Below are 23,367 nucleotides of genomic sequence, written 5' to 3'. Positions count from 1 at the left end.
TTATAATATCTTGATGTAAAACCATCAGGACCAGGACTTTTGCCTGTTGGGGTGTCCTTAATGGCTTGGATTAATTCATCCGCGGTGATGGGGGGAGTCAAGGGACTGGGCTTGTTCGTCTGATAAAGACGGCAAGTTCAGATCCCTGAAATAGGTATTTGTCATCTCCTGGAGAGGGATGTCAGGGCAAGTGGGGCTAGTCCGTTTTTGTTCGTGGTCTATGTTGTATAATTTAGTGTAGTACGACTTGAATGCAGATGCTATCTGGTCACTGCTCTTGAGTGTAGCATTATTTTTTGTTACCAGTGAGTGTATGTGACTATTAAGTTGTTTACGGCGTAGACAGCGAGCCAGTATTTTACCTGGTTTGCTTCCACCCTCAAAATAAAACTGTTTAAGATAAAGAGCTTTCCTTTGGTGGACTTCTGTGATGTATCTTTTAATATTGTGAAAAAGGTTAGACTGCTAATTGGTAGGGAATATAGCTCACCTTTAAAACTTATCCCAAAAAGTTTATATAATTAAATGTTGAATAAGGTGGTGCAAATAAAATTGCTATTCCTAGTAAAAAAGAATTTGTGGTTGTTGACGGTGTTTATAAGTACCTCTGATTTGTGTATTCTTTTTTGAAAAGATGATAAGGAAATAGATATTATGTTTAAAAATACTTTATTTGTATACATACATGTGGTTGTCACAAACTAAAAATATATATGTAAACACCGGTGTTTCTAATGTTAAAATCATACAGTTGTATCTAAAAATTTATACATTGTATCTTGACATCTGTTCTATACAGATTGTATCTGTTTTATACATTCATATATTGAAAAGCAATTAAAAGGCAATTTATACGATATTGTGCATACAATTTATCAGAAAAAACAGTTAAAACGTTAAAAGCAACTGAAAAAACTTGATTGGCTGATATGTAAAAAGTTTCTTTCTATTTCTTGTTTTGTACAGTACTGTGCTGAAAGGGTATATAAGATACGATATTGCAATGTGTGGTACTTATGCTGAAATGTTCTTTTTAGTTGGTTACCTTATGGTGTGTCTGGCTGATCACACTGATTTGACTGAGTCTGTATCGTAAGAATTTCAACTGGTATAATGATCAGTGCTGAAGTGTGTTTCCGTTGTTTCGGTGTTTTGAATCCGTCTTCTCGAGGTGTTGTCCTCTTATAATGGTATTTGGTTTATGATCCGTGGTTATTGGTTGATGATTTGAGGCTCCAAGTTTCTGGGTTTGATAGTGACCAGGCACTTGTTATAATCCTTTCTTTCAAGTGTGTGCGTTAGGGAGCCGGGTTTTCTTTCGGTCAGTGACTGATTCCTTAGTGTTGGTAATCGCTCTTTTTGGGGAATCCTTTGTGGCTTCTTGTTACCCTTGGCAGTCAGAATGTGGGTATCTGTGATGTGCCGTGTTCTTGGCACAAATAGTATAGATTCTTTTCGGGGCTTCAGCTTTTTGAATGAAGATGTAAAAGTAGCAGGAGAAAAAAACTCCCTCCGGTTTGCGTTCACCACAAATCGATGTGGCTAGGTTCAGGTATCTACGCGTTTCGGCTTGACAGCCTTTCTCAAGATACTGCCCTGTCGTGATCTGTTCAATCTGAGCTTTTATGGTGTATAAGCTGGTTTGCTGCTTAGGTCCGGTTGCACAATTGTCTAACAAAGGCTCTCTGGGGTTTATATGCTGTGCGCCATTTAAGAGTGTCCCCTTCGGTATCCCTTGAAAACACACTGGCTATCCGTCTCGCGCTCCCGACACGCAGGGGGCATGAGACTTGCAGGAGGGTTCTTGTGGTATTAGTGCTAATGCCTTAGCGTTCGTAGGTATGTGTCGACTTGCCTCTATTTGCTCCGGGTGTCCCGCTTGTCCGCTCCTGTGTATAGCTCACTTGCGGTGGTTAGGCCCCAGGTTCAGCTGCAGCATGTGGTGCGGTATGATCATTCGGCTCACCGCTGCCTTGTCTTTGTCATTCGACGCAGGGTCCCATCCCATCACTTAAGAAGGGTGTATAGGGGGAAAGAAGAGGGATACACATCAGGTAGAGGGTTTGTAGCTGGAATGGGATATTGTAGCCCTCTTAGAAACCGGCCATCTTCTAGCGTGGCCAGACTCCGCCCCCAAAGGCTCTTTTTTGAGCCATTTAGTTCATTTAAATTTAGTGTTGATTTTTTTTAGTAATTTTTTTTCTGTGACAGATAAAAATAAATAATGTCACAGAGAATATATAGTGCTGACGAGGCATATGCCATCCTTGAGCCAGAGTCAGACGCCTCTATGTCTGACTCAGAACCCAATTTTGACCCAGCCATATGCTCATATACATTATTAGATACAGTCTCAACTGATAGTAAGGTATCTGTGGCTGCTAGCCCCCCTGCCAGAAGGAGACGTATTGCTCCAGCTACCATTACTGAAGAATGGGTAACGCCTCATCACCAGAGGCCAGATATCCCACCCTTCACTGCAAATCCTGGCATAAATATGGATGAGGCAGGATTTAGCCCCCAGCAGTTTATGGAGGTTTTTCTGGGTGATGATGTATTGAGGAACATTGTCACCCAAACTAATTAATATGCCCATCAGCCTGACACTTTCTTGGCAAAGCAGCAATGGGCCCCCATCGATGTACCAGAATTTAAAAAAATTACTAGGCTGATGGGCATCATAAAGAAACCCTCCATCCGCTCCTACTGGAGCAGTAGCCCCATTTGCTCTACCCCCATTTAATCCCAGTGTATGTCAAAGAAGAAGTATGAAATGATTCCTGTACCTCCCTAGGGAGCATCCCCAGTTTGACAGGCTGTATAAAATCTGCCCCCTGATTACCCATATTAACACATAAATATATATATTTATAAGCATATACATATATTTGCAGGGAGCACACAGTTCCCATAGACCGCAATGTAAAGGCACTTTTCAGTGCCTTTTTTTCCTAACACCCCACACCCGCAACTTTTAACTCCTAAAAACTGCCTAGTGCAATCATTATTTTATAGGGGGGGGGGGAATACATTTTTTTTTCATAAAAAACTATTTATCACGCTCCCGCCAACGGGAAATTTGCCCATTTGCGGGCGTGCTATAAATTAGTGCTCCACTTGTAATCTAGCCCTTTATTTGGAAGGGCACAAAAAAGTATATATACAGTATATATATATATATATATATATATATATATATATATATATATCTTCTTATCTGTGTATATATGTCACCTTGCCATATACCATATTCCTTTTAACACCTTTTTATCAATATGAAAATTAGCGTGCGATTGGGAGTGATAAATAGCGCTCTACTTGTAATCCAGCCCATACTTGCTAAGAGAAAAGTAAGAGAGAATAGTATAAGGTGTCCTGCAATCTGTGCTGTGTAAATCCTGTCCTGTTAACCATCCATATTAAATTCACCCTCCGTGCCTCCTACGGCATTCTTTTATTTCTGCTTTCTTTATTTTAGCAAGGCAACCTTTGTACAAAGAAATTCTACCTTCTGAGTTAAAAAAGGAATGCAAATTACTTATTGACTAAAATGCTTTGCTAGAAATTACCAACGATCCTGTGATTGATGGTGGTGTCTTACTATGAGACTAGGTTAGGCTGGGTGGAACCTACAGGTCAGGTGGGAGGATCAGTGCAGATTAGTCTGATCTCAGGTTACAGGTAGGAAAAGCTGTGCTTCTGTAGGAGGTGACAGTGGGACACTATAGGTACTGGCAGAAGCTGGTGATTACTTGCAGACAAGGAGAGCACAGAAATCCGTTTGATTGACATTAAGGTAAGTATAAGACATAACAGCTAAATAGCAGGGATCACCTAAAATGAAGCTGAAATCTGTAATGGTGTTAATGGCTTACTGTGCTGTTACCCCATGGGTGGTCCATGATATTGCAGACATAGCATTATGTCAGCTGTCTGGCTACCTCTTATGGACTTGCTATATTATAACTGACATTATATTGCTTCTTATATTAGTATTTTTGTAAGATAATATGTTAGATGCACATCTACCAATACTGCAAATAGGGTGTTATTTATTATCCTGTGTTATGTCAAGTATAATATAAGCAATTGCCATATTATTTATCTAAACAAGTAACTATTGGTTCTGGTTTCACAATATTTATATTATCTCAAACAGGAATGTTCTAATTAAAGGTCATTTTTATACCAGTTTGTGAGTTTAAAATGTTCTAGACATTTACGGATTTTTCACACCCTTTGAGCTACAAAAAAAAAAAAATCATGTGTGTACAAGGAAACTACCCCAAGGGCAAATAGCTTTTCTATGTAACAGGGTGGGGGTGTGTGAGTTTGTTTGAAGAAAAGGGAGTCTCTGTGATGATATAGAGGAATAATACCACTAAAGCATGCTTATTATTTATCAGTAGCAGATCTACTTAACAGAGGGCCCTGGTACAAAGTTTTTTGGCCCCTCAAAGGTATCTCAGTAGTTAGCAATAGTAGTAATATACCTGCTGTTCTGTATAATGATATTGAGGATAGGTAGACGTACCTGCATTCTGCACTAATGCAAGACTCCCCTGTATTACACATTCTGCACACTCCTATGTATAGACAGGCTGCTATGGGCCCCCCAGAACTCGGACCCTGGTTAAAACTGCACCTACTGCACAAATGGTAGTTCCACCCCTGTTCATTATTAAACAGTCATGTTTCTCTATATCACCTTAGTCAATGGCTTATTAATCTCTAATATTGAAACAATACCTCAGTTTTTGTGTGATGAAGCGTAACTACTCCATAAAAAGGATTACTCTGCTAATGTTCTTATATGCTTTATATGACAATTACTTGAATTATATTAATGCATATACTTTATATATGGCTCATGACCATGGGGGAGAGGCAGAGAATGAATTGCTGCGCACACACTCAACTGCCTCTCACCCATAGAAAGGGAAAACCAGGAGCTACACAAGTATAAATGGCTCAGCTGGTACAGCCTCTGATTGGCTATAACATTTACAGTATACTAAAAACAAATAAAGCTAGAGCAGAGGGGCAGATCTTTGCTAAACAAACTTTTTTCATGTCACAATAACTTGTCTGGGAATGATTCATTAAACTTACATCTATGTCCCATTAAAAGTTACCAATGATTGTTTTGTTTCTGCAATAATACAATATTATGCTTTTATTTGGCACCCTGGAGAGTGGTATACTGATAGTCTGAAATGCGTTGCAGTCATGTGTCTAAACAGTGCACACGAATGTGCTCACTGCCAAGACCCCCAAAATTAATTTAGCAAAGCAGCACTTGCAGCAGCAGTTAGAAAGTAGAAAAAATGGCTTTAATACATTAAGAATTAAAAAAGATTAAAATGACAATAGTTTGGGAGTCTCTCCTTATTCACATATGAGAACATACGTGCAGATTTTTGTGTGTGCATTTATCATCTATCTATCTATACATAGGACAATGTGTATCTAGGAAAAGGACAAGGCAAACTTTCATTTTGAATTAATTCTGCTATTCTTAAAAGGATATTCTAAAACAAACATTGTATGTTATAATTAATTCCATTTTTTATAATGTCCCTTTAATTTCCATACTGGTTTAAGACCTTTACTTCTGTTAGCATTGCAGAGGAGAGATGCATTGATGGATAATTTTTGTCTATAGTCAGTTATACATACTTTATTTAGCACAGACAATAAAGTAGTTTAGACTCTGTAAGAACGTATAACTTGTGAGCATTACCTACAGGGACAAGGGGGGGGGGGAGTACACAGTGCAGGGTATATTAAATAGCATTTCTTCTTGAAAGAACAGGAAATTAATGTTTCTTCCACGCCCAGCTGAGTTTGGTAGAACCAGGATGACATATATATTTGAACAAACAACCCCCCCCCCCCCCCCCATACACACACACTGTGCCTTCCCCTTCTTGACGTTGCTCTATTATTTGTCAAGTAGAAATCATGGCAACTGTTGTTAAGATTTCTCAGAGGTGGAGTTTTCCATGTAACAGTCCATTGTAAGTCTGACTAAAAAACAACAACATAATGGTTTCAACAGAACTGTAACTTACTCTGCTGAGGGGTTTTTGTCAAAGGTGACACTGGACGTATATTGCCTCTTTATACCATACATGTTAGGGTTACTAAACTAAGCTGAAAATACTAAATTTAATAAATGTTTACCTTTTCATTTTTTGAGGTGTATCTTTCCAGACAACTTTGTAAAGGGACAAAAAGGTTACAATCTACTAATGCATTATTTCACTATTGCTTGTATATACTGTACCTATGTGTTTAACAAAGCAATGCACTACTGGTCCCAAGCTAAACATAGCTGGGAAGCCAATGGAAGGGCGGGGCATGTTTGCATAGCCACCAATAACTGGCTCAATGTTATTAGTGTATTGCTGATCCATAGCTGACTTTAACTATGTGCTTAATCTACTGCAATAATAAAACGTTCTAACTCATTAGGGCATTTTCTTATTGCAACTGTATGTCCATTTAAATATTCATAAGATTCCTAGTTTATGTGTTTGTGGTGGGGGGGACGGGGCCAAAAAATAGCCTATATATCATAATATCAAGGTTAAAAAAAATATATATATATATATGATTTAACACTCAAATAATAACTTTAAAGCAAATATCTAGCATGATAATTTGTATTTTCCAATCGACCACATGACATCTAGAGCCTCATATTCCCTCTTAAAGGACCAGTCAACACAGTAGATTTGCATAATCGACAAATGCAAGATAACAGGACAATGCAATAGCACTTAGTCTGAACTTCAAATGAGTAGTATATATATATTTTTTTAATATTAAAAGTTATGTCTTTTTCCACTCCCCCCTGTACCATGTAACAGCCATCAGCCAATCACAAATGCATACACGTACCATGTGACAGCCATCAGCCATTCACAAATGCATACACACTTATTCTTGCACATGCTCAGTAGGAGTTTAAATATAAAAAGACTTTGCACATTTTGTTAATGGAAGTAAATTGGAAAGTTGTTTAAAATGGCATGCTCTATGTGAATAATGAAAGTTTAATTTTGATTGAGTGTCCCTTTAACTAAAAGAGGGGAAAGATGTCCTGTGCCCGACCTCTTTTTATGCTAAATCAAGGGTTAAACACATTTGATATTTAACATCAACCACAATAAATCTAGATGCAGGGCTGGACTGGGAAATCAAACTGGCCCTGAAATTTATGAAGACCAGCCCTTCCCCCTTCCTAGCCAACCCAACACCATCCCCCATAGCCCAACCTATGAGCGGAGTAGCGTTGAATAGATGTGCTACACTGTGCACAAGGCTCACACCATGTCCTTGCTAGGAGGCTCCCTCTGCCCAAGATGTGGCTCTGTGAAGCCAATGGCCCACTGGGAAGTCTTCCGGCATCCCAGTGGGCCAATCCGGCACTGTCTATATGGCCAAGTGACCCCTCTTTTCAGAAAGAAGATTCTTGTCTTTTAAGAAACTCGTCTTATGTAAATTTTAATTTAGTTTTGGATTAAAAAAGACCTACTCTTTTCAAGCCCTTCCACATTTATTACTCCAAATATGGTGTCAAACAGATTAAAAAACAAGCAAATGTTAATTTTACCCTGCTCTTACTCTAAAATACCTTATTATTGTTACACTCCCAGAGAGAGCTTCTATCTACACAAGCCTGCAAAATTCTGCACAGCGATTGGTTAGCTCAGATCACAAATTCATTTAAATCTAATTAGGGACATTTTAATGGATGTATTACATGAGCTACTCTTGATTTGCAAACCAAGTAAACTAGGCTAACTAAATAATAGTCTTAAATTATTTAAAAAAAATGTATTTTGTAAGTTCAATGTCCCTTTAAAATAACCTCATCAGCATGATCAGACTGTAGACATGTACCCAACCTTGGGGGGGGGGGGCATTTGTGCCCTCTTTCTCCCACTGTACCATGAGAATAGTGTGATTTTGAGAGGCTTTTCACCACTTTTGCTATTAAAATAACTGGAGGAGTTCCTCATATAAAATGTGTACGATACACTACTACAGAGATTGAGATTATTATTATTAGTAGTAGATTTCATATTATTACAAGTTTTGTTAAATTATTTTAAGACTTATTACTGTGAGTAACAGTGAGTGTGCGTATGTTACTGGGCTGCCAGTCTTGTTTATACACTGCGGTCAGAATAAGATTTTGGCTCAAGGCTTTGAGAGCAGGGTGTGTCTGGTGTCTGTATATGCTTGCAGAAAAAAGAAAAAAAAAATATTTCTATTAGGACAGAAGACCAAAACACCTTTTAATAAAACACTAAAATCACAAACTAAACTTTACAGGACTAATACTATTTATTGGGCGTATTGTATGAATTTTCTAAAGCAATGTACTGCAGCCAACAAGGTTTAAAAGGGACATGAAACCTAATTTTTTTTTTCTTCCATTATTCAAATAGAGCATGGGGTTTTCAACAACTTTCCAATTTACTTCTATTATCTAATTTGTTTTGTTCTCTTGATATCATTTGTTGAAGAGCATAGCTAGGTAGGCTCAGGTGCCACTGATTGGTGGCTGCACATATATGCCTCATATTATTTTCTCACCCAATGTGTTCAGCTAGCTCCTAGTATTGCATTGCTGCTTCTTTAAGAAAGGATACCAAGAGAATGAAGCAAATTAGATAATAAAAGTAAAATGTTTAAAATTGCATTCTCTGAGCCAAGAAACCAGTTTTACTACTTTCCCATAGAGAGGGTGGTGTGCATTCCATGAAATTCAGACCCCTGACTCTCCTTCATGCTCCACAATGATTGCTTGATATATGCAGGCGTTCATTTGAATTGACTCAAGGGGTGTGCCACTAAATTGCAAAACTTGCTAGCAAATGATTATAAAATGTATTTTTCGGGTATTTTATTCTTCAATGCACTGATTTATTTCCATTGCATATTTAAAAAATACTCCTACATTCCATTGGCCTTTACTATGTGATTTTAGTATCTTGCATTATTTTAACTGTAAACTTTTAATTGACACATCATTTATATTCTAAGCTGACAGAATGTAGTTATTTTGATGAGTGAGTTAAGGAGGCTGTTGATTTAGTTGTATTTATAGCAGTATTTCTGAAAACACATTAATGATGGCAGCTGTAGTTTTAGCCCATAAAGTCTAGGGGTTTAAAAACTATTAATGGTAAACGTGCAATGGTCTGGGGCTTCATGTATGGTTACCAATTCCTAACATTATTTTCTTAAAACCCCCAATCACTTGCCAAATTTCCTTACCCTAACTTCAGCCCCTTACCCTAAAGGGATAAGAAAGTCAAAAACTAAACTTGCATGAATCAGATAGATCATGTCATTTTAAAACACTTTTAAATTAATTTTTATTTTTAAATGTGCTTTGTTCTCTTGGTATCCCTTGTTGAAAAAGAATACACACATATCCTACACTAGTAGGAGCTAGTTGCTTATTGGTGCCTGCACACATCTGTCTCTTGTGATTGGCTGACTATATGTTATCATCTAGCTGCCAGTAGTGGAATAATGTTTATTCAGCAAAGGATAACAAGAGAATAAAGCTAATTTGATAATAGATGTAAATAGGAAAGTTGTTTAAAATAGAATGTTCTATCCAAATCATGAATGAAAATGTTGGGGTTTCCTGTCCCTTTAACCCCAGTTCCTACCCCATAAACCAATCCCTACTTCAGTCCCAAACCAATTACTAACAGTGCTACCAATCCTCAAACCTAACCTCAATTCCAAACCTTACTCTAATCCTTAACCGTGACCCCGATCCAAAACCTTAACCTGTTATTAACCCTAACCCCATCCCCTAACCTTAACCCAATCCTAGCCTTACCTTACATTGTGATTATTGTGTGCAATAGGCTGCTGAAATCTCATGTTGTTATCTCTCCCTGCAACCTCACAGCTACCCAGCTGATTTTAGTCAGTGACCAGGCACATGACAATGTAACCAGATAGCGCCCATCAGAGCTTCAGTCTGCAGTAATTTTGTAACTTTATAGTTTTATTTAAGCAATCCCCCGCCACCACTCTGCAACTACTTAAAGTGATGGTAAATTTAAGTCTGTAAGAATGTTGCAATGAAAAATATATTAGTTTGCAAATAAAACCACATAAAAATTTTTTTTTAAAGTGTATATATTTTATAATAAAATAATTATAATCCTAATTGATATTGTCTGTTCCTCCACCCCCCTTAATTTCCTCTTTTGGCTGGGCTGTGATGTATAGAGCAGTCACATCCACTTTAAAGGGGCTAGACTTCAAGATTGTCAAATGACACACATACTGATTGGATGTTCTCTAGAATTGTCATAAAAAAAAGTTCATCAAAGTGAGCCGGCATAACATTGCAAAAGAAGCATTACTATATGCACTAATTTAACCCTTTCACAGATTGATTAAAAACAAAAAATACACACACACACTTTTTTAATGGCAAAGATTAAATATATGGCATTTGATTATTTAAGGTTTACCATCACTTTAATACATTGATACCCCAGCTGTGCTGCCCCTCTGTTTAGTGTTGGGGTCCAAAAAGCTAAATACAAAGGAAGTACTGGGGAATTTCCATCTGCAACTTCTTATTCCTACCTAATCTCCATGGGGCCCTATTTGTATTCATTTTTTAATTCAATTTCCATCCTTTACCTGTCTTCCTATATTCTTTTATAAATTCAGGGCAGCTCAGGAATAGGTGAGCTACAGCAGAATACGGGAATGTGTAGCACCCCCTTTAAATCACCCCTGACTGTCCCTTTAACATGTCACATGTAATTACTTTCATGATTGGAGGTGGTTTGGGTGGGTGATATAAATAGTATAGGGTCAGCACAAAAACAAAATTCACTCCTGGATCAGTGGCGTATTATGGCCTAGGCCAACAAGGCTGGTGCCTAGGCCAACAAGGCTGGTGCCTAAGGCAGCAGATTTGGGAGGGGCAGCACATCTGCCCTATCCTCTCTCTAAAAGCCAGCACACAGTACAGTGAGCTATAAAGTCCAGGCTTTTACAGAGAAGACAAGGCACATGCGCTAATTAAGGTCGCTCTTTACAGGCAGTGCTCCTTTAAACCGTTGCTTCATTTAGATCCGCAGGCATTTTTGCAGTGGAAGCGTTCTTGGCGAGAAACCTGACTGGGGATATGCTTCCAAGGTGAGGCTGGAGGAGAAGACCTTGTGCCGATATGCTGCCCCCCCTTAACAGCTGTGGTGGGTCTGCGAGCGCAGTGCTTATTGCAGGTCTTAGCAGCTAACAGACTGGATGCGTCTGTGGCTGCACTGCTTAGATCAGCTTGTGATGTCTAATCATAAACTCTCAGCGCTAATGTATGTTAGCTACTAATAGCTAGCTTTCTCTGCATTTATGTGATGTCTAATCATAAACTCTCAGCGCTAATGTATGTTAGCTACTAATAGCTAGCTTTCTCTGCATTTATGTGATGTCTAATCATAAACTCTCAGCGCTAATGTATGTTAGCTACTAATAGCTAGCTTTCTCTGCATTTATGTGATGTCTAATCATAAACTCTCAGCGCTAATGTATGTTAGCTACTAATAGCTAGCTTTCTCTGCATTTATGTGATGTCTAATCATAAACTCTCAGCTCTAATGTATGTTAGCTACTAATAGCTAGCTTTCTCTGCATTCATGTGATGTCTAATCATAAACACTCAGTGCTAATGTATGTTAGCTACTAATAGCTAGCTTTCTCTGCATTCATGTGATGTCTAATCATAAACTCTCAGAGCTAATGTATGTTAGCTACTAATAGCTAGCTTTCTCTGCATTCATGTGATGTCTAATCATAAACACTCAGTGCTAATGTATGTTAGCTACTAATAGCTAGCTTTCTCTGCATTCATGTGATGTCTAATCATAAACTCTCAGAGCTAATGTATGTTAGCTACTAATAGCTAGCTTTCTTTGTATTCATAAACCCATGGAGTAAATAGGAAACGGACACTTAAAATGTGTGTTGTTGCATGTAAAGGGCAGTGATTGTTTCAAAGTGTATTCTTCTTTCCCTCCCTTCCTCTCTCTCTTCTTTCGCTTTCTCCCTCGACTCCCTCCCTCCCTCGACTCACTCCCTTCTTTCTCTAAATTCCCTCCCTTGCTCCTTTCTTTCCCTCACCACTTTTCTCTTCTCTCTCGCCCTCCCTCCCTGCTTTCCTTTCCCTTCTTTTTACCACTCCCCTTCTTTTCTTTCACCTTCTCTCAGGGAGAAAATGGTATGAGATGCATGCAATTCAACCCACCGGTAGGCAAGTGTTTTGCTAGCCCATTTTCTTTTTAATTGTTATTAAAAAACAAACAAAAACAAAAACATTATACACAATGGCCCCAAAAAATATTAAGTGTAAAAAAGGCCTAAAACCTTTGAGGGGGGTGGCAGCAGAATTTTGAGTGCCTAGGGCAGCACAAAACAAATACGCCACTGCCCTGGATATATACCTGTCACCCATGTTGTAACGGAAACTGTGTTTCCACGTCTGAGACTCTTTCTAAACCATATGTACAAAAGTCCTTGATATTGGGAGTTGTATTTTGCCAGCTTTCCACACATTTCCAATTTGCCAGTTATACTAAGTTCATATTAATGGGACACTAAAGTCAAAATGTAGCTTTCGTGATTCAAACAGGGCAGGCAATTTGACAGAAAGTTAAAAGTAACCCTAGGTAGGCTCAGGAGCGTGCACATGTGCTTAGCATTCTATGGCAAAGAAAGCAAAAGTGATAAAGTAAATTGGAAAGTATTTTTTTAAATTGCATATTCTCTCTGAATTATTACATTTTGACTTCATAGTCCCTTTAACTCTTCCTGAACGCTCTTTCGGTGCATGAGCAATAAGAAATCTGCACTTAATATACATTATATATGTAATTCATATGATAAAATTATAAAACTCTGCTCAGCAGTGAAACTGTTAAAGGTTCTATGCCCAGCCCTGGTAGCCTGCTGGTTTTTCTGCATTTTAGCTGTGCTTGTGCAGTCTCATATAGCAAGGAAACCATAAAAATGATCTCCCTTTACCTGTGTGCTACGATTAGACAAGGGCCCACCTGGGAATTCCACTAATCTGCTCTAACACAGTAGGGCTGTAATACACATCAAAATCCCTTTGTCTGGCAGATGGATAACCAATGATCATTACAGGATTAAACTCACAGCAGGACAAACCCACCTGTCTCCTGAAACTCATGGCTTTTAAATAGAATATCTAGAAAAAGTGCACACCTGTTTACTAAACAGACTGATTTCCATCAGCACAAATTTGTATATAATCCCTACTGTAATTACATTTTATCTCTGTCGTCCATTAAACACATTATCAGGTTACAGAGAAAAGAAACTAGGGTGGAAAATCTGACAAGAAAATAAATGTTTCCAAAATAAAATAAATATATTCTCTTAGGGCCCAGAGAGAAATGATCATCTTATTTATTTGGGCGTTATATTGTAGTGTAGTTGTCTTCCCTTCACATTAAAAAAAAACATTAATACAGTTGAATTGCATAGTCAACCAAAGTCATAAATAAAATACAATACAGAAGCACTTAGTCTGACTTTCACCAGTAGATTTTGTTCTGACAAATTTCAAAGTGAATCCAATTTTCCTTCCCCCTTGTATCATGTGACAGTCTTCAGCCAATCACAAAATGCATATAAGTATACACTGTGAATTCTTGCACATGCTCAGTAAGAGCTTTTGCTGCAGAATGTTTATATAAAAAGACTTTGCGCGTTTTTATAATGAAAGTAAATTGGAAAGTTTTTTTTGTTTATTTGCATGCTTTATCAGGATCATGGAAATTTAAAGGGATAATACATATGTCAATTTGAAATAGCATTTTTGCAATATGCTTCCCATAGCAAAAATGTTTCTAATAGAATTTGTTAACTTTTTCTCTGAGGCATACGCACATATGCTACGAGGGCGCATGCACCATCATTCAAACACCAAACCTTCTCAGAGAGTGAGCAGTGTCTTGTAGGGCACAAATTATGTCTTAACCAGTAACCGAACCCTAACAAATAAGTAAAAAATTTTCATAAAAAGAAGGATTCTATTATAATATACATACAAATTAGTTGTTACTCACTTCGCCATTTCCAGCTCGCAATGTACTATTTTTCATGGGTCCACCAGATCTCTTCATGGGGAAACTAGATTGTATGGATTAATTCACATACACCGGGATAAGCTCCAATGCTATCTCTACCCACTGCCGGACACGGTTCCCTTAATGAGACAAAGCTCACGGCGTGGTGCTGAGTGCTGGACGATGACTACACTCAGAAGACGTTCATGAACCCGATAGTGATCAGAGTTTAACGAACAAACATCAAGCTGGTAAATCATTTATAAGTAACAACAAAGTTAAATTTTTTGTTGTATAAAATCCAAAATCTTTATTCTTCATATATTTAAAATATGAGAGCACACAACTTTAATAGAGATGAGGTGAAAAAGTTTGCGGCTTACGCCTTTCGGCAATAAGCAATAATCATAGGCTGTCCTACTGTTCCCCCTCTGTGACTTATAAAACAGTGAATCATTTACAATTGGCTAAAACAAATATTAAAACACTCCCTCCATTCTGTTAAAGATATATATACACTTGTCAGTACTATGGTATAAATTGGTCATAAGAATCGAGCATTAACATTGTAAAAGCTGAGAAATTAAACTTACTAATTAAGCCTTCACAGTAGTAATACTGACCTTTTGGAGGGATTAAACATATAAGGCTAGATTACTATATTAATGATATTATGAATAATAGATTTCATATAATTAAACATTTTGGGCTATATTACAAGTACAGCGCAATCTATAGCACAGGGTGGATGGTTACAAAGTTTCATGAGAGTATTGTAACACGGCCAAAACTTTTTTTAGAGAGTAGTTGCAATCAAGCGCAATCCATATATTATTATTTTTTTACATGGACATTAACATAAATATATATAGAGGAAGATATATGAAGTTGTATTCCTAGCCTATTGTGCTACATGGAGAAGGTTTGCATAAGTGAGCCTATTGACACATATTTAAGAAACGGAAACTGTTTTTTTGCCTCTCCACCACCTTAAAAGTGGTGAGATCAATTACTGATGCTTGTTCTGGGTGATTGACATGCTCTGGTGATTGCTGGCAGACAGGTTTATTACTCGCAAACCTCTCTTCCTGCAAAGATAGTATATTTCACCAATTCGCCCATAGTCTTCTACCAAAACTTAATTGGACATTAAACACTTTGAGATGGTAATATAAAATGATAAATTGTATATATAAAAAAATCTCTGCAATATTACTCTTTTCCTGTTATTCCATTTTAAAATTGTAGCATTTCAGTTCCTGTTAGAAATGGAAGTGCAGAACACTGTTCTATTCCACACAGCCATTGGCTGCACACTCTAGTGACCTATTTATAACTGTCTTTAATTGGTCGCTGCAGAGAAGGTAACCTAAGTTACAACATGGCAGCTCCCATTGTTTTATAGACACTAAAACTTTACTCTTATTTTGTCAATATTTAAACAGTTACTGAAACTTTATAAAAAAAACCATCTACATGTTATTCTCAGACTAATCATTTCTTTGAGTGCATCATTCTACCTAGCATTTATTTTACGTGTAATGTCCCTTTAATCTGTGAAAGCAAAATAGGTGCAAATGGAAAACCACAAAGTCAGAAGTTGATAATCAGGTGTTAACATGTGCCTCACTAAATGGTTAATGTGTGGATACACAGTGCACCTGAGTGATGACCTAAAGAGTCTATATAACAGAAAACATGAATCAATTAGTAATACTTAGTGTGATGTCAAGGGATAAGCAAATTATAAGTCAAAACTGACAGGTCAGGTACTGCTAGTATAGAATTAATGTATGTACTATATCCAAAGCAAATATAACTAAACAGAAAACAGGAACATGTCATTATATAATTGTTAAATATCAATTTGTGCATTATATACACTAAGTATTGTATCTTAAATGGATGATCTATTGACGTATCTAACAAATATCTATCTGCAATGTATAAGCAGGATGGTACCTGATGCTATAAACCAGAGATGGCTAAATTCTTAGCACAAAGGGGCCGTAGATCAATATTTTAGAAGCTTTATGGGCTGCATATAAATGTATGCTCATTAAACAAATAAAAGATTTTCTTTAAAATATACAGTAGCACTGGGCCGGTTTAGGTGAGGTTGCAGGGTATCCTCTGTCTGCAGTTCTTCCCTGCAGAGGGCTCATTTGAGTCCCACAAAAACTATGGCACGCATTTTAGTTCTGCTTTACTTGAAGGGCCACAAACACTAATGTCAAGGGCCACATAATGCTCTCAGGTGGTAAGTTGGCCATCTGTTATAAACTATAACATCATATAGACAGGGCTAACTGCTTTGTATGTATACAACTATGTAATATTAGCCACAATAAAGGTAAAATAAACCTATAAACTATTTGCTATGCAACACATGTCTACTAGAGTTCCCTTCTATATCTACCAAAATAATTGGTTTACCTATTTTTTGCATTTTGTGCTACCTGGCAAGCTGCCAGACACCTTTCTTAAAGGGACATTAAACACTAAATAAATGCTAGAAAAAAATTGAGAAATCTGTGAACAACATGTATTTGTTTGTAACTTTTCATTAGTTGTTTAAATATAGACAAAATAGGTGTAAATTTTAGTGTCTATAAAACAATGGGAGCTGCAATGATGTTACGTTCTCTGCTGTGGCCAATTAGGGACAGTTATAAATAGGTCACTAGAGTGTGCAGCCAATGGCTGTGTGTAATATAACAGTGTTCTGCACTTCCACTTCTAACAGGAACTGAAAAGCTCACAATTTTAGAATGGAACTACAGGAAAAGGGCGCAAATTAAATAATGAAATTATTTTGTAGAGGTTTTTTATATGTACAATTTATCATTTTATATCAGATGCCCCCCTGCAGACACACAAGAAGTACACATTAATTGCAAATACCTTTTAGGTTAACTGCCCCTTTAATGTATATCATTTTGCATGTTAGGGTCAATTAATTAGTTTGTTTAGTTTCAAAAGGTTCCTGTCCAAATAATATGTGGGCTAAAATGGACGGACAATGGAAAAACAAAATATTTATTTAATGTGTTGTAAGGCTGAGATTAGATTTTTTTTATGGGATTATTCCATAAATAAATAAAATGATTATTTACAGATCCTGACTGAGTTTACAAAGAATTGACATTGGGATTAATTTATAGCAAGCTTCATTTTACCTCAGGTCTCTTACGTTACCAAGGAACCTGTCCCAAGAGGGCTTCAAAGTCAAAAACATAACGTATCAAACATACAAACAGTTTATTTCCTTGTTACACGTCACTTTGGTAAATATATGTTGCTTTACCCACAATTCCCCACCTGTTTCACACAACTACTGAAATTCTAGTTTGTCTCAATTTAAAAAATAAATAAAAAATGAATGGCTAAAATCTGGTAAAACAGGAGAAATTCACCTGTTGTTGTTGGTTTGCGTGTCCCCCTAGGCTAAGACTAATTCAGTGTGTATTTATGACAAAATAAACTTGTTTTTGTTGGGCTAAATCCCCAGTTGATAATATGCTGTGATATGGATAATTTCATTTAGGGATTACTTATGGGTAACTGTGATACTTGTTATGCTCAAATAAAAGGTATTGCATAACAAAACAGACCATAGCAATAAAATTAGATGGAGCAAAATACTGTTGTAGTAAAATATCTGTATTTTATATTTGAAAATTCTATAATCTATATGAAAGGGCAATATTTAAAGGGACAGTGTACTGTATAATTGTTTTTTTCTCAATCACTTGTTATACCAGCTGCAGAGTATAAAATGTATGATAATTTGCTTCTTTAGGGTTATTTTTGAATATGAAATAGCTGATTTGTTTGTTGAAACCACAACACGTTAAAATTGATTGAGCTTAAAGGGAAATCATATCGTCTTATTAAATAACTTCCTGTACACACATATGCATATCTCTGTCAGTATACTAAAATCAAATACTTTAAAATGTAAAAACAAATTTTTAAAACAATTTAAATTGACATTTTATTACTTGTCTCTCCTAACCCCCACTGGGAGTGTAATTTCTTCTGCTGGCCATGTTTACAAAGCTTTTCTATAGCCTATACTTACAAATAGAAATTTTCAGTATAGGTGGGTATACCACAGGCTTAATTAACTATTTCAAAAGCTGATATAAAGATAAATTAGTTATTTTAAACAATTTAATACATTCCAGCAGGTAAATTTATATGTGGGAACAAATTAAAGGGGAGAACAATTCGAGTACAAGGCCCCTTTAACCCCTTAATGCCCTTAGGACGTTCTATGCCGTGCTAACTGAACTGGGCTTTAAAGGGACATTATACACTAGATTTTTCTTTGCATAAATGTTTTGTAGATGATCAATTTATACAGCCCGTACAACTTTTTTTAAAAATAAAAAAGTATAGTTTTGCTTATTTTATAATAACATTGCGCTGATTTTCAGACTACTAACCAAGCCCCAAAGTTTTAGGAGAAAACTGATGTATACCTACTCTAGCTTGCTCCTGTTTGTGTTAAGGGTCTTTTCATATGCAGAGTAAGTGGGGAGGGGGGAGTGACTGTTTTTCAGTGGGTGTTTCAGTAACCTTTTAAACAGAGCTAAACTGGGAGCTTCTAAGTACGTTTTTAAACGGTTTAAAACTGGATTTTTAGATCAGTATCTGTGCATATTATTCTTTATAGTAGTGTATATTACATGCACTTTTATGCAAATTAGTGTATGCTGTCCCTTTAATCCCCTTAGGACGGCATAGAACGTCCTAGCATTTTGGCTATACTAAAACCAAAGGTGCTTCCCGAATGGGATCGCGGGCTGGAGGGCGTGCATATCGTCATAGGCACTCCCCCCAGACACAATCCCAACATTGAAATCAAGCGATCACATGAACGATTGCGCGATTTAACCCTTTCGTGTCAGGGCTAAAGTGCCTACATCGGAACAACTGTTACGATGTAGACAAATTGAAACCACACGATCGCGAGATTTCAATTATTGGATCACGTCTGGGGGGCATCCCTACAACCCTAGGAACACGATCAAGTCCTGACAGCACAGAAGGCTTCAGGACAGCCGTTAGCTATGACGTTCTATTTCGTCATAACGGCTTTAAAACCCAGTCTAATTATGACGGAATAGAACGGCATAACGGCTTTAAAAGGTTACATTTTTAACTTATTTGTTTACATTAGCAGGAAGTACTAATCAGCCAGTTTTTATTAGTATGAAGTACCTGCTAGCCAATGAGTATTAGTAGAACGTACACAACTGATAAAAAGAAACAACATATTTAAATGCTCTATCAAATGGATGAGAGAAAGATACATGCATACAGCTGATGTTCTACAGAAGATAAACAGTTTGTAATCTCTAGCACCCTCGGAAATTCAGTTGTCTTATATTATCCTGACCTGAGAGATGTCTGAGACAAGCTATTTGTTTCATACTAAGGAATGAGCAGAGTCAGGGCTACATATCTATCAATCCAAGACAGATTGTGTCCGGGAACATTCAAACCCCTACCAGACCCCACCCAAGCTGCAAGCCACTCCCATATAATGCCCTGGTCACCCAATCACAATCTGCTCCAACTCCAGGAGCAGGCTTGTGACCTTAGCACTATAAGTATACTATTGGTACAAACACTGATGCTATAAAGTGCTTAAGTCACATGCACGCTCCTGGGCCTGATGCTCTTATGGAAATGTGCTATATTTCAACAAAGGTGCATTTATGTAAACTGGACAGTTGTTGCTCTATTTAATTCATGAAAGTTTAATTTTTACTTTCAATTCCATTTTATATATTTTATTAATCCTTTTCCCTCTCCTTTCTGGGCCACTGAGTGCTATTCCTTTTGCAGTAAAACGGTTCTATTGATGCAGAAACATGTTATACCTTCATTTATAACAATGATAGGTTTCTTTTCTTGATGTAGTTGTCTAAGTCCCCTGCAGTCTCTAGAATGACAAATCTATGCTATCCCACAAGAGACTTGTACTTTGACACACTCACTTTTCCCCAGTTTATGTTACAGTAAATATTTTTTGCTTTGTTCTCATAGTACCCTTTGTTGAAGAGTAAAGCTAGGTAGTCTGACAGAATTCAGGAGTGTGCATGTGTCTTTAGCAATCAATAGCAGCGGTGTTTTCCATTATGTATAACATTGCTATAAACATTGTTGCAAACACTGCTGCCAGATGGCTAAAGACATGTGCACGCTCCTGAGGTCACCTAGGATAACTTTTTAGCTAAGGATACCAAGTACTAAGCTAAATTGATCATATAAGCAAATTAGACATTTTAAAAAGACATGCACTGTCCAAGTTAAGTTGTTAATTTTTATTTTAAAGTTAGCAGCCAGGAGATGCAACTGTGTCTTAAGGTTTGATTGCTCATTGGCTGAGAAGCAGGTCTCCCCCCTGCTTTATTGGCTTGTCAGGGCTTGAGCACTGAAATTAAAAACCCCTGGCCTAAACCAAAACACACCCCTGCGTAAAGCAGGGGGAGCAAAATTCTCTTTCTAAAGTAAATATACTGGCAACGTTACTGATTATCTGAAAGCTGGGTTTACCATAGAACATTGTTTTCAATCCTGTCCTCAGACCTCCCTAACAGGCCATATTTTAAGGATATCTGAACTAGAGCGCAGTTGAAATAATCAGCTGATTAGTAAATGTGTTTTTTACCTGCTATCATGCAAGGTAATCCTGAAAACCTGGTCTGTTGGGGCGGCCTAAGGGCAGGTTTTAAAACCAGTGCCATAAAACCTTCTTAGAAGACCAGTCAACATTGTAGATTTGTATAATTAACAAATGCATAATAAGAAGACAATACAATAGCACTTAGTCTGAACTTCAAATGAGTAGTAGATTTTTGTTAAATAAATTGCAAAGTTATGTCTATTTCCACTCTCCCTGTATTATGTGACAGCCATCAGCCAATCACAAATGCATATACGTATATGCTGTGAATTCTTGCACATGCTCAGTAGGAGTTGGTGACTCAAAAAGTGTAAATATAAAAAGACTATGCACATTTTGTTAATGGAAGTAAATTGGAAAGTTGTTTAAAATTGCATGCTGTATCTGAATCAGGAAGTTTCATTTTGACTTGAGTGGCTCTGACATCACACAAATAATAGGATTTCTCTTGTGCAGGATTGCAACATCTAGAAATCTCTGCAGAGAGGACGTCACAAGGTAATCCGCAGCAAGCAGTAAAACAGAAAAGGGATTATTTATTTACATAACTATTAAAGGAACATTCAGATATTTATATATATACATAATATATCAGTATTCACATGTTGATTTGGAAAAGATCTGCATATAAAATAAAGGTTTTACAAACATTGCAAAAATTGTTACAATAATATGCATTGCTTTGCAGACCAGCTACATACCCTTTAAAAGAGTCTTGAATTCTGTTTGGTTAGATATGAAACAGGTGGTGCAACTGATTGTTCACTGGCTGAAAAACAGGTCTCCCACCCTTTATTCATGGACAGCGATTTCCCTCATAATAATAATATTTATTTCATCTCAGTATAGGAATATCCTTTTTATTTTCAGTACAACAACAAAAAAATTAAAGGGAAAGTAAACACATTGACATTTTTATTTAAAATGTTTAGCTATGCATAATGAAACAACTTTGTAATATTATTTCATTATTTATCTCCCCTTTCATTTAAATTAGCTCTTAATATTGAATAATTTATAGTTCTCAGAACTTAAAATGCACCCTGCATAATTCTCAATACTAACCCTGCTACATATCCCAAACTGACTATCAGATAGCAGCTGCAAAACAATGCAATTGTATGTAATATGTACGGTTCTCCTGATTGGCTCAATGGTTGTATCTTCTTTAGGAATTTCAACTACTGCACCCAGACATTGTCTACCTTTTGTTGTCTGCAGGCTAAAGCCCAGATTGGCTCTTCCAAATAAGCAAATTATGGGTGGAGTTTGACTTCAGAAAAGCAATTGCAGTAAAATGGTGTTAATGTATTTTAAAACTGTTAATAATTGGCTGCTATGTTATTCCATAGCAACAGAAGTGTCTTGTAATTACAAGGTGTTTACTGTTCCTTTAATTGTGTCTCACTTTAATACATTTTGTCTCCTGGACAAAGTGGGGTTAATCAATCTCATAACAATTAAAAGTATCATGTGATTTATTTGAGGGGGATGTATATTTGTCCCTCTGAGTGATCTTACTTGCTGATCAGTGATCTACATCATAACTGTGAGACATTTAAACAATAATCTTACAAATAGCTGATATCATTACTAGTGTTGTGTTTTATTACTGTGCTCTTATGGTTATTTAGTTCTGAACAACTTTCCTACAAAATGTTTAGTCTTATTTTGTTCTTAGTGTGATAGTGTAACCACAACTCTATATACAACAACTAAATCCATATATATCAATCTATAATAAATCCCATTCACTTATTTTTAAACATAAAAAAGCTAAGTGCACTAATGCGTTTGGAAGCTGCAGTTGAAGATAAGTGGTATATTTAGATTTCATGCTGACGTGCCCTATGCACTGGGAAATATGCTACCCCATAAACCAAACAAGTATCTAGTCCTCATTTTCAGGATTACTTTGTGTGAGAGCAATTTATAACCATGGTTATTAATCAGCTGGTTTTTGGCACATCTGCTCGAGTTCAGATATCCTACAAATGTTGGCCTGTTAGTGTTCCCCGGGGATTGGAGTTTAAAACCCCTGACATAAACGAAAACAGGCACCTGTATTAAACAGGTGGAGCAAAATTGTCTCTCAAATTAGCAGTTACTGATTATCTAAATGCTGGTCTGACCATAGAAACTTTTTAACTGAGTTAAACAACATCACACAAAAGATTATTATTATTATTGCACTATTGCTTGCATTTAACTATGTATTTAACCCCTAAAGATAAATTAGACACATAAAGTCAGCTATAATGTAGTAATGCACTACTGGGAGCTAGCCGATCACATCTGGTAAACCAATGTAAATAGGCATATGCGTGTATTAGTCACAATTGCCTGCTCTTAGTAGTACATCACTGATCCTGAGCATAGCTAGGTATGATTTTCAACAAAGGATACAAAGATTGTAAATTTGATAACAGAATTGAATTGAGAAGTTGTCTTTATTTGACAAGATGCTATTGGATGCACCATCTGCACTATATATGTCTATAGCAGTGAGCTCTAGTGCTG

At 36.8% G+C, this 23,367-nt stretch overlaps 1 protein-coding gene across 2 annotated transcripts in view; it reads left to right on the top strand.

The window, feature by feature from the left end:
- Positions 1-3,662: 3,662 nt before the first annotated feature.
- Positions 3,663-23,367, top strand: part of VILL (villin like) — a 154,181-nt gene continuing 134,476 nt past the window's right edge. The window contains exons 1-2 of one of the 2 annotated variants that reach the window (XM_053713770.1): positions 3,690-3,796; positions 21,304-21,345. The gene's annotated coding sequence lies outside the window, so the exon portion shown is untranslated. Of the gene's footprint in view, positions 3,797-21,303; positions 21,346-23,367 lie in introns of both variants that reach the window. The other variant, XM_053713771.1, reaches the window with a different exon arrangement.

The sequence above is a fragment of the Bombina bombina genome, chromosome 5 (genome assembly GCF_027579735.1).
Source record: "Bombina bombina isolate aBomBom1 chromosome 5, aBomBom1.pri, whole genome shotgun sequence".
Taxonomy (NCBI): Eukaryota; Metazoa; Chordata; class Amphibia; order Anura; family Bombinatoridae; genus Bombina; species Bombina bombina.
The sequence above is the reverse complement of the archived record's forward strand: the minus strand, read 5'-3'. Positions and strand labels throughout refer to the sequence as shown.